Here is a 12,084-nt window from a genome sequence, read left to right on the forward strand (position 1 = left end):
CAGCTGTTAATGATAGGAGAATAAAACAAATTTGCATTAGGGACCGGTGGATGTCACCTGCGGCCATTAGCAGTGACCTGAGTGCAATTAGTGTTTTTGTCGGTGCAAGAACGGTACGGAGAAGACAACCGGAGGTTGGCCTTTAAAAGGTAGGATTCCCTGAAAAAAGCCATTTCTGAAAAAAAAGCAGCAGCAGAAACGAATACAGTGGGCAAAAAATACATTGCATGGACAGAAGGTCAGTGGAAACAAGTGATATGGAGTGACGAAACTAAGATATCGATATTGGGCAGTGATGGGAGAAAATATTGGAGACGTCTCATCGGGGAAGAGGTACATCCAGATTGCATTCAAGCGACGACAAAGAATCCTACAAGTGTTATGATCTGGGCATGTATGACAGCAGATGCTGTAGGCCGCCTTTATGTCATAGATGACACACTGAACAGCAGAAAGTACATTGACACCATCCTACAACCAAAACTTCTACCTTCTATCAGGGATCTTTTTCCAGATAATGCCCCATTTTTTTTCCAGCAGGATTCAGCTCCCTGCCACACTGCATGGATATGCAAACAGTGGTTCACCGAGAATGACATACAGGTGCTGGGATGGCCAAGAAACAGCCCAGACCTGAACCCCATAGAACATTTGTGGTTCAGTTTGAAAAAACTGGTACATCTGAGGCGTCCATCCAATAAAAGACAATTGAGGCTATAATTGTCTCATGGCACCACATAATAAAGAAGGAAGAGCTCCAAACACTGGTTGGCTCAATGCCACATCGCTGTGCTGCTGTCTTGAAAGATAAAGGATACCCAACGAAATACTGATCGGACAGTAACATAAGTACACAGGGATTTTCACCCTAAGTGTTGTTTTCACTGCATAACTTCCCTTGTAATGCAAATATTTGACCTCTGTTTATTGTGTTGAATTCAGCATTAAATTTCCTTTAATTTGATTATATGAATCATTGCACTGCATGAAGTGTAACAGTTTTTATAAGCATTCGAAGTTGAAAAACATTCACATTTCAAAAAGTCTCCAATTTTGGCCACCACTGTATATACACCCTATTGGGTTTAATTAAGACCATGACTCAGGGCCACCTCTTCCATTGGGCTTGTTGGGCAGTTGCCCAAGGGCAGCCGCGGCCATTTGGTAAATTTGTGAAATGTTTATGAGCCGGCCGCCGGTGCACTGTATTCTGATCTAACCTACCCCACCCCATCCCCCCCCTCCCCTCTCAGTGACTAGTACTCACCTCAGTCCCAGTTTCACTTCATGCGCCGGCTTCAGACCAGTCTCTCTGCATGTGTGGGAGGTCTGATGGGCATGCAGGAGGGTTTAATTTTATTAACCATTTTAAAAAAATTTCCTGTGAATGGGTGGGTAGGGGCCCCAGTGCATTGATTTGCCCAGGGCCCACACTGCTGTTAAGACAACCCTGCCATGACTTCCAATTGTCAGTAATATGTAGAAGTATAGGATACATCCATTCACATATAAAATGACCAGCAACATAATTAAGTAAATTATTAGAAATTTAAGATGGGCCAAATATAAAGTAAGATCGTATGAGAGCAATAAATTGATTTATTGAGAGAACACACAATTGGTTTCATTAGAATCCTGAGTCAGTGTCAGTAATATATATGGGTTGAAGCTAAATGCAGTTAGAACCACCAGTTCCAGTGTAATACAGGATGTCATAAACCAATTAGTTGTTATATAGTGTGGGGAAAATAGATTGGGTGGTAATAAAATAAGTGGAGTACTCCACCTAATTAAGACATATCAAATATCATTCTGATCATATGCTAATCCCCCATAAAATAGTGATACTGATATATACAGGGGCGGATTGGGCCACCGGGACAGTGGGAAAGTTCCCGCTGGGCCGGTCCCATGCTCCGCAAAATGGCCGGTCGGGCTGACACTGCGAGCCGGTCTGCGCCAATTCATAACTTCACTCTGCAGCAGCCGGGCCACACCGGCCCGGTTGCCGCACTTCCGGGAAGCTGCCTCCCAGCTCCCAGAAGTCCCCTAACCTCCTGTGTCCCCTCCCTCATTCTCCATTGCCCGCCTACCCCCTTATTCTATGGGATGGGTCAGGCTGTCTGTCCGTCCCCGGCCCGCCTGGGGCTGCTTGAGGAGTGCAGAGTTGTGTGCGCTGCAGGGTGCGTGCGCGCTGCAGCTTTGTAGTTTGAAGAATGAGCCGGGTGTCAGTGGCACAGGGCTGCCTGTACTACACGGAGGGCGGAACGGCTGCTGGCACACATGAGCTCTGCAGATATTACTTTTTCAGGTAAATTCCTTCCAAACCCATTCTTCCTGCTTCCCACCACTAATATCCTGCCCCCTGCTTCTAACTGCTACTCCCATTGTGCCCCTGCTTCCCAATACTGCCACCTCCTACCTGCTACTCGCATCATGCTCCTGCTTCCCACTATTGCTCCCATCCTGTCTCCTGCTTCCCACTACTACTCCCATTCTGCCCCCTGCTCCTCACTACTACTCTCATCCTGCCCCCTGCTTCCCACTACTACACTCATCCTGCCCCCTGCTTCTCACTAGCACTCCCATCATGACCTCTAATTCTCATTACTATTCCCACCATTCTGCTCCCTGCTTCCCACTATTACTCCCATCCTGCCCCCTGCTTCCCGTTATTACTACTCCCATTCTGCCCCCAGCGGCAGAGTGTATGGAGCTTGTACTCCAACTGCTATCTCTGGTGGGTCAGGCGATAGACGAATTAGTTCCAACCCCACCTATGGAACATACCTGTAACCCGCCCTACCCCTCGGCCTCTAGATATACTGTACCCCTCAGCCCAGGGACATAAACTACCCATTCTACCACATACCCACCCCCCTCCTGCCTACCTCGGGGATGTACTCTCACCTCCCTACTTCCCAGCCTCTTAGAAATAGTACCCAGGACATACACTACCCCCTCTACCACTCACCCCCCCCCCCACCCCGTGTCTGCCCCAGGGTCGTACACTCCCCATCCTACTCCCCAGTAGCTTAGACATAGTACTCCGTGACATACACTATATAATATATACAATCCTATATGTTAATTTTTAGACTTTGAGGCCTTTTCATGATGTTAATTAACTGGGACCCTGTAGAATGTTAAACATGCAAAAAGTGTGTGTAATAATATTAAAATAATTATCTGGTAACAAAATAAATCAGTAAGAGAAAGGGAAGAGGGCACAGAGGGGGGATTCTTTATCCAGAGACTGAAGTTGTCAAAGAAAAAGGACTGAAATTAATATATTTGTTTAGGCCACCAGGTGTGAGGGCCCCCAACCTGAAAGTCAATGGACTTTCTCTGAAGTAATTCTTTAGTCAGGTCACCTCCTCTTATGCCTAATTTAATCTCTCCTAATCTGAAAGCTTTAAAATTCTTCAAGTCTCCCCTATGTTTATAATTAAAATGTCTGGCTACAGATGTCAGTTGTTTCATCCTCCATTAGATCTGAAGGGGCGTTTCTTACAGTACCTATGTGTTCCAGGATCCTTTCTTTAAGCATCCTGGTTGTCATGCCTACATATCTTGTACCACATTCACATGTAATGCAGTACACCACTCCCTTGGTTCTATGATTTATGTAGTTCTCAATCGGGATGGTTGTACCATATTTATCAATGACCTCCTTCTTTTTGGTCATATGCGGGCATGTCTTGCAAGATTTGCAGGGATAGGAGCCTTTGATAGGTGGAGTTTGAGAGATGGTTCGTCTATAGTGGCTCTGGGTGAGGTCATCATGTAGGTTTGGGGACCGTCTCCAGCTCGTGGCTACCTGATCACCATCGGTTGGAGACAGATCTTCATCCAAGAGGAGAATGTGCCAATGTTTCTGGATGATGTTCCTTATGGTTCTCCACTCTCTTGGCAAAAATCCCCCACAAATCTAATAGTCTCCGTTGTATTTTCCTCTGCTGTTTAGGAATGTTTTCCACTGTAGGTGGAAAATGTGAGCTAGTTTGATGAAATATGCTATTAGTAGCCGTGTTTTCTGAAAAGTTCGGTTTCAAGGGTTCCCTCAAGGGTTTTGTAAATTTTCAAGTCCAGGAAGGTAATCATGGTATCGCTGATCTCATGTCAGTCTCAAATTGAGGGTGTTATTATTATGGAGCTGGATGAACTCGAAAATGAGTTTTTCTTCACCATCCCATATGACAAGAATGTCGTCTATGTAGCAGTGCCAGGCTATAATGTGGTGGGTGTAGGGGTCGTTGTTTTCATTGAACACATGTTCCCACTCCCACCACCCTAAATAGTCAGTGCACAAGCTGCGCCCATCGTAGTGCCCCTGGTCTGCAGAAAGAATTTATCATCGAAGGTGAAGATATTGTAGTGTAGTACAAAATGTAGCAATTCCAAAAAAAAATCTTGAAATTCATTGTGGTCCTCCATATCCTGGAAGTATCTTACTGCCTCTATCCCCAGAGAATGATCGATACTTGTATAAAGGGCCTCCACATCAAGGCTGGCCAGTAGTTGGCCATCCTCAAGTTTTATATAATTTATGTTTTTGAGTATATCTGAGGTATCCTTGGTATAGGAGGGGAGTTGTAAAACAAAGTGTTTGAAGGTGTAGGTCTATGAAGATACTAGCTTTTTCCTCCAGGTTCCCTATGCCTGACTATTGGTCTGCCTGGTGGAGTTAGGCAGTTCTTATGAACCTTTAGGATATTTCATTCACAATTTGTGTATTATTATTTGACCTAGTTGGCCTACTTTATTCTCTCACCAATCCTACTCCTGTCAGTTCGACAATTAGGGACGGTGTTATCTCTTTCTCTATCTTGTGCGGGCCCCAAAACCCATCCTTTGTCGTATTTCAGTCTGTTCAGGGTTTAGTGCAGGTTTCATCCTCCCTGAAGCACATGTTCCATCTGGCAGTCATATGTACTCAAAACCGTCAGCTGCCCCAGACATGCAGGATTATCACTCTGATGTTTCTTCCTTAGGAGAGGAAGCCTTTATTGTCGGAGGCCAAGAATCTGCCTCATCGCAAGTTTCAGACTTCCTGGCGTATTGTTACCTTTTTATCCTCTACCACCGTCAGACAGGAGTAGATGGGGAAACTCTACCCCCCCCCAAGTGGATTGCCCCATTGCACGTTTGGCAAAGGCAACCACCATTCCTCTTCCAAATGCAGCCTCTCTGAAGGAAATGACAAACTAGATGGTTTTATCAAATCTTTTTTTACCACCACAGGTCTCTCTGTACATCCAGCTCTCTCCGCTGCTTTGATCAACAAAGCCATGGAATGCTGGGTGATTATTTGGATAAAGGCCTTCACAGTGATACAGCACGGGCTGAGTTTCTACTTTTTGTGGATCACCTCAGATTGGCATCCAGGTACTTAGGTGAGGCTGCCATAGATTCAGGAATTTTATCTTCTAGGGCCTCTGCATCTGCCATTGCGGCCTGTCGTGCCCCTTGGCTATGCATGTGGCAGGCGGAGGCAGAATCAAAGAAGGCGTTGGAGTCTCTTCTGTTTACAGGAGAAGTCCTGTTCGGATCTGAGTTGGAAGGATCATTACGGCAGCTGCTGCGTCTAAATCTGCTCTTCTAACTTCCTCTGCTCCAAAGCCTTCCTTTCAGCCCTTTTGTATGTAGGGAAGACCAACATTTGTTTCCCCTTCTAGGGGACAGGCAGTCGCTTTTCACGCAGGCCCTTCTTGAATGTCAAGACTTGGACGTTGTCCTGCTCCCAAGCCGGCCGACAAGCCCGCTGCATAATTGTTTTCATGTCCCCTTCTGCACCCTTAGGGGGTTTCACAGGTGGGGGCTCGTCTGCTCAAGTTTAGCAATCATTGGCTTTTTTCGACTACAGAAAGGTAGGTTTGAGACCTTGTTATCAGGGGGTACGCCCTCGACCTTCAGGGCCTACCTCCTCCTTGTTTTTTTATTTCTACCTGCCTTCCCTCCGATCCTGCAAAATCAGTGACTCTACAAGGGTCCATCCTTTCCCTTTTAGTGGCAGAAGTCATTGTTCCTGTACCGCCTCATGAGTGGAGAAAAGGCTTCTACTACAAATCTCTTCCTCGGTCCAAAGCCATATTGGTCGTTCCGCCCCAGTTTGAATCTAAAATTGCTAAATCTACATCTTCGGGTTCCCAGATTCAAAATGGAGTCCCTCAGATCAGTTGTCCAATCTTTGGAACCCGGTGACTTCATGGTGTCCTTGGACATCAATGACGCATATCTGCACGTCCCAATCTGGCAGGGTCAATAGTCTCTTCTCCATTTCGCAGTGCTCAATGAGCGTTTTCAATTCGAAGCTCTACCGTTTGGACTCTCAACGACACCTCATGTTTTCACAAAGATGATGTCTGCCATGGCCGCAGTCCTCTATCAGTGAGTTAAGTTATTTTCCTGTCTGGGCGACCTTCTTACAGCCAGTACTCCGCCCACCATGGAGGTTCACCTTCAATTGTCCATAAACTTGTCACAGGCTCAAAGTTGGATCCAGAATCTCCAACTTCTGGTGGAACTGTGGCTTCCAGACAGAACTATAAGGTAGACAAGTACGGCTCTTGCAGTTCGAGATGGTTTATTTCTTCTCTCCCAATGCTCCCATTCCATGAGTTTGTCACAAGCTCTGGGAGGAACAGCTTCTTGCGATTCTGATAGCTCCTTGTCGTCTTTGGTCCACTGATCTCCTTCAAATGTTGGTGGCCCCATTTTAGTGTCTACCTCTTTGTCCAAACCTTCTCAGTCAAGTTCCCTTTTATTACCGCGATCCGCTGGCTCTGACTTTGACAAGGTGGCTATTGAAAGCACTATCATGAAGATGAGGGGTTTCTCTATTGATGTGGTCAAGACCATGCTAATTGCCAGGAAACCATCTTCAGCTAAGATTTACCACAACAGGCGGTTTCCCCCTTGAGTGTTCCGGCTAGACAGGCTGCTGTCTTTACTTCAAAGAGGCCTGGATTTGGATCTTCGACTGAAGGTCTACGTTTTGGCCCTTTTGGTTTTTCATCATTTCTGCTAACCAGACTTTCAGACAGGAGGTGTTGCACATTCAGCCTATCTTCGTTCCTCCGGTGGTCCCTTGGGATCTGGTTTTAGTTCTTTGGATGCTTTAGAAGCCTCCCTGCGGTTGAAAGACTGTTTGTTTTCTTACTGGCCATATCTTCAGCCAGGAGGGTCTTTTTTTTTATTGGCCTTGTCACATCGGTCGCTGTTTCTTGTCTCTCGTCAGGACCGTCCCGTCCTTCTCACAAATTTGAAGTTTCTTCCAAAGGTGCTTTCTAGTTACTACATTAATAAGGAGAATTTGGTGGCTCTCCCTTAGGGGGAGCCCGGCACTTCGGACCCATCTTTACATACCTTAGATGTGGTTCATGCTCTTCGAATCTACGTCTCCAGGTCTACAGACTTGCATTGCTTGGATGCCCTGTTTTGTCCTTTTTGATGCTCACAGGTGTGGATGGCCTACATCGAAAAAATCTCGCACCAGCAGTTATCCGCCATGCTTATGTTTCCAGTGGTAGACCTATCCCTGAGTCAGTTAAGGCCCACTCTACCTGGTCAGTGGGGACTTCATGGGCAGCTCGTTATGGTGCCTCAACAGTACAGCTTTGTAGAGCTTCTTACTGGTCTTCACTCACACTTTTATTAATATTCTACTGCTTAGACACCTTTTGCTTCTTGCGATGCCATCTTCGGTCGCTGGTTGTTGTCTTCAGCACAGGAGCGCTCCCTCCCTTAGGAACAGCTATGGGACGTCCCCCAATGTCTCCAGTGTCCCTCATAGGAAGAAAGAGAAAACCTGTTAAATACTTTTCTCTGTTTCCATGGAGCACACAGGACTCCCTCCCTGGCGCTCCCAGCATTTTTTCTTTTTCGGTATGGTAGGGGGGGGACTGTTGGCTTTACAGCCACCCTTCATGTGTGCATGGTTGTGACTGCCTCCTTTCTCCTCTCCTTCTCCCCCCTCTGTCTTTTGGCTTTGTTAGGCTGGGATTGTGGTATAAAGGGGAGAGGAGCCTGTGCTGGAAGATTACCATCTCATCATTCCAAATCAATCTCGCCACCATGTTCCAGCAACCCCGACTATCTTATTCAGGGCTCTCCCCTTAATGCTTCTCGCTCTCCTCGCTTTGGAATGCCAGGTCTGACTGTAACAATAACAAACATATGACCTTTTCATCTGTAACTTCCTGAATCTCCTAGCCATCACTGGATCCTGACCCCACTGCCTCTAATCTCCTCCTTTCCCTCGCATCATTATTTGTCTTTGTCAACCTCTTCGCTCGCACATGCAAGTGGGCACTCCTTTGATCTATTCTTTATTCACCATTGTAATATCTCTGACTGCAATTCCCCCATTCCCTTTTTCTGCTCATCACCTGCTTTCTTTTAATCTATCCCTCAGCCAGTGCTTAAAATGGTGCTAGAGACGTGGTGGAACCAACCGCCCCCATAACAAAGGGACAGCGTGTGCCGCAAAATGGCGAGTGGTCTCAAAAGAAAGGGGCATGGTCGCACAAGTATCCCCAATTCAAATTACGCCACACAGTAGCACAATCTTATTCACATTACACTGCACATAGTGCCCATGATTCACAATAAACCACATGGTAGTGTCCCTTATTCATGTTATGACACACATTGGTGTCACTTATACACAATGCCCACAGCAGGTAGTGCCCCTAATGCACATAATTGCCACAGCAGTGGTGCCCCTTATGCAATGCCCCCAATGGTGGTGCCCCTTATGCAATACCCACAGTGCCGGTGCCCCCAGTAGTAATACCCTTTACACAAAACAAAAAAAACTAACATACGATGCTCCGCTGACGTCCGACTGGCCACTCCTCGGAGCTATGGGCGAGACGTCATGATGTTTCTACCATAGTGCCCACTGTGGAAACTGGAGCTCAGGAGTGAACTCCAGCCTCCGGCTGCTGCTGTAGGGAAGGAGCCGGGCGCCCACTGGTAACAAAATCTCAGCAGGCACCCGGCATCTCCCTGTGGCGCAGTGCTGACAGGCTAGGGTTAGGTGGGCTGGAGGAGGCGGAACTGGTTCCATCTCCAAATAGAACAGATGGAACGCAGTTCCGCCCTCTTCCGGGCCACTTTAACCCCTGCCCTCAGCCCTTCTTCTCTACCTATCCGTCCCAAAGCTATGGTGATCAAGCAAAACCTAGATGTGATTGACCATATTTCCATCTCTTCTTGTAATCGAGAGCGTCCTGGCGCAAAATATAGGTGTTAACAGCTGCCTGATCCCTACTAGAGCCTGTCGCAAACACGGGAATAAGAATGATTACAACAAAAAGGTAAATATGGATCAAGGGCGCTATACCTTAATGATAAAACAATAAATAACAGGGATAAGGGAATATATCCTATAGTCCTGAAAATTAGATCGTATACTGTAGTCCACTCAAGGCTTTATCCACTTTTTATATGAAAATTCAGCAATTTTGGTGTCCTGGCACAGTTTTATATTATACTAAAAGAACCAAAATGTATCTATCGCAAAGATAATTTAGTGTGGAGTGCGCTACCAGACCTCATGCGCACCAAAGGATTTCATCGGTGCTGGGATTGCATGGCATGCAAAACAGCTCCTTCACCCAGCACTAAAATTGCTCAATTTTTAATAAAAGGGAACAATTATAAGACAGGCAAATTCATTAAGATTCCCCAGATTCGGGAGTGATAAAGATACTGAGATGCACTTATGCACACCGCCTATAAAAGTGAGTATGGTACGTTAGGTAATTTATACACTGATTGTGGCTACTTCCCTTACGTGGTGTGCACATCCTACATGTGATAAAAGTGGGTCACACGTTGTTTTTTCCCACTTCTATTTCCATGTTCCTATGTCAAGGAGGACAGTTATACAAGAAGAGGATAAAGCCTTGAAAGGAGTGGCCTACAGTATACGAGGCAACATCTCATTTTCATGACATTAGGACATATACCCTTATTCCTGTTATTTATTGTTTTATCATTAAGATATACTTTGATCCATACTTGACTTTTTTGTTGTATATTTCCTTCTCCTCCCTACTCTACTCACAGTTTTCTCCCTTTGTAACCCTCTCCAGCCCTGATAAAGTAATTTCCCTTCACAATGGTACCATTACTTCTTTCCTGAACTCTGTTGTTCCAGCTGTCACTACTTATCTTTGCAGATCCATATCTCACCCCCAGAGGTGTATGACTTCCTTTTCTCTAGTTTCTGGAAATTAAGTCATGCAGCTTTTCTGGTCCATCTTTCTATGAGGGTGGTTTAATAAATGAGGTAACAAGACCTCTCATTGCGTAAATTTATTCAGTTCATACATATATGTATCCTCACTAGTATGGCCTTGGTACAGATTATTTTTCCACATACTCCTCATACTTGTCTGAGCATTTGTTCCAATGGTACTTCTATCCCGGAATAGAAAACATCTGTGTCAAGCCAGAACACGACCGCTTGCTGAACTTCCCTGTCAGTTGCAAATTGCCTTCCACTTAGGTGCTTCTTCAATAGTCCAAAGAGATGGAAATCACTATGTGCCATGTCTGGGCTGTAGGGAGGATGGTCCAGTACCTCCCAATGGTAGTGCCAGAACTCTAACGTGCGGTTGGCTGAGTGTGGCCTAGCGTTCTCAAAGGCAGTTCATCAAACCCAGTTTCTGTGGCATGACATTATCACAGTACACCTCAACAAGTTGGTGATGAATTTAAGCTGATGTGCCCTTTAGCTGCAGAAATCTGATCACACTATGCACCTCAATGTTTGAACATGTTTCCACCAGCCTGGCCATCTTACAACTAATGTTGGGACAGTGAGGTGCAGTCTAATGTCCTGCTCTTTCCTGGCAGGAAATGAAATGGAGAACATTACACACTTGAGAGGTCTTGTTACCTTTCTTATTGAGTCACCCTTGTACGTTTCCGTTTCCTCCCCTCCTCACACATTACCTGTTCTCATCCTGCTCATCGCTACATCCTTTCTCTCTCATCAGGCATGGTCTCCTCTGCATTCAAGCATTTCCTTGTCTCCCATTCTTAAAAGGAAATAAAAAATCTGTTCTTTATTCTGACACACTCTCACTAATTACTGCTCCATCTCTGTCTACAGCAGCCTTACCACATTTCTTTCCTCTCACTCACTTCAGTGTGGCTTTCGTATTCTCCACTTTACAGAAACTGCCATTCCTAAATGCAGTAGTGACCACCTTGCTGTTAAATCCAAGGGCTACTATTGTCTGCTCATTCTCTCTCTTCACCACTTTTAACACATTGTGGACCATCCTCTTCTCCTGCAAATCATTCACTCCCTTGGTCTGTGTGACACTACCCTCTCCTAGCTGTCCTCCTACCTTTCTGATTATTCTTTCTCATCTAATGACTCCACTTTTTTCCCTAATCCACCAGTTGGTATCCCCTAAGGTACTGTTCTTTGTCCCTTTATACTTCCTCATTAGGTGATGATATATTTTGGGCTCCAATATGTCTGCTTATGATACTCAAATCTACCTAGCTTCTCCTGACCTTTCCCCTTCTCTCCTCACTCTTGTCTTCTGTGCTTTCTTAAAATTTCTGTTGATAGTCTTCCCACCCTCCCTTTTCCCCTAACTATCCATTGACAACCTCACCATCTCTTCAATATTGCTGTCCTGGAGTTAGTTTTGACTCCACCTCTTTTTCAAATACCACATTAAGTTCTAGTCATGCCGCTTTCACCTTTCTCAACCTGGAGGCAACAAAGACCCTAATCCACTCACTGGTTATCTCTAGACTGGACTACTGTAATTTCACTGCTGTTTGGCTCATCTTCCTCTCCACATATACTGCTTCTGCATCCCCTCTTCATCAGGGCCTACACTGGCTCCCCTTCAGAATTTAACTTTTCACACTCACTTATAAAGCCCTCACCCAATCCATTCCTCCCTACATCTCCAACCTAATCTCTAGACACACTCCCTCTGCCCATTTCGCTCCGACAATGACTGCTGCCTGTCCTCCCGACTGATTAGCTCCTCCAACTCCTGGCTCCAAAATTCTACTTGTGCTGCTCCTTACCACTGGAACTCT

At 45.7% G+C, this 12,084-nt stretch overlaps 1 protein-coding gene across 1 annotated transcript in view; it reads left to right on the forward strand.

Annotated features, from left to right (window-relative positions):
* Nucleotides 1-12,084, forward strand: part of TRIM37 (tripartite motif containing 37) — a 211,563-nt gene that overhangs the window by 60,828 nt on the left and 138,651 nt on the right.

The sequence above is a fragment of the Taudactylus pleione genome, unplaced genomic scaffold (assembly GCF_031769625.1).
Source record: "Taudactylus pleione unplaced genomic scaffold, aTauple2 ptg000487l, whole genome shotgun sequence".
NCBI classification, from domain to species: domain Eukaryota; kingdom Metazoa; phylum Chordata; class Amphibia; order Anura; family Myobatrachidae; genus Taudactylus; species Taudactylus pleione.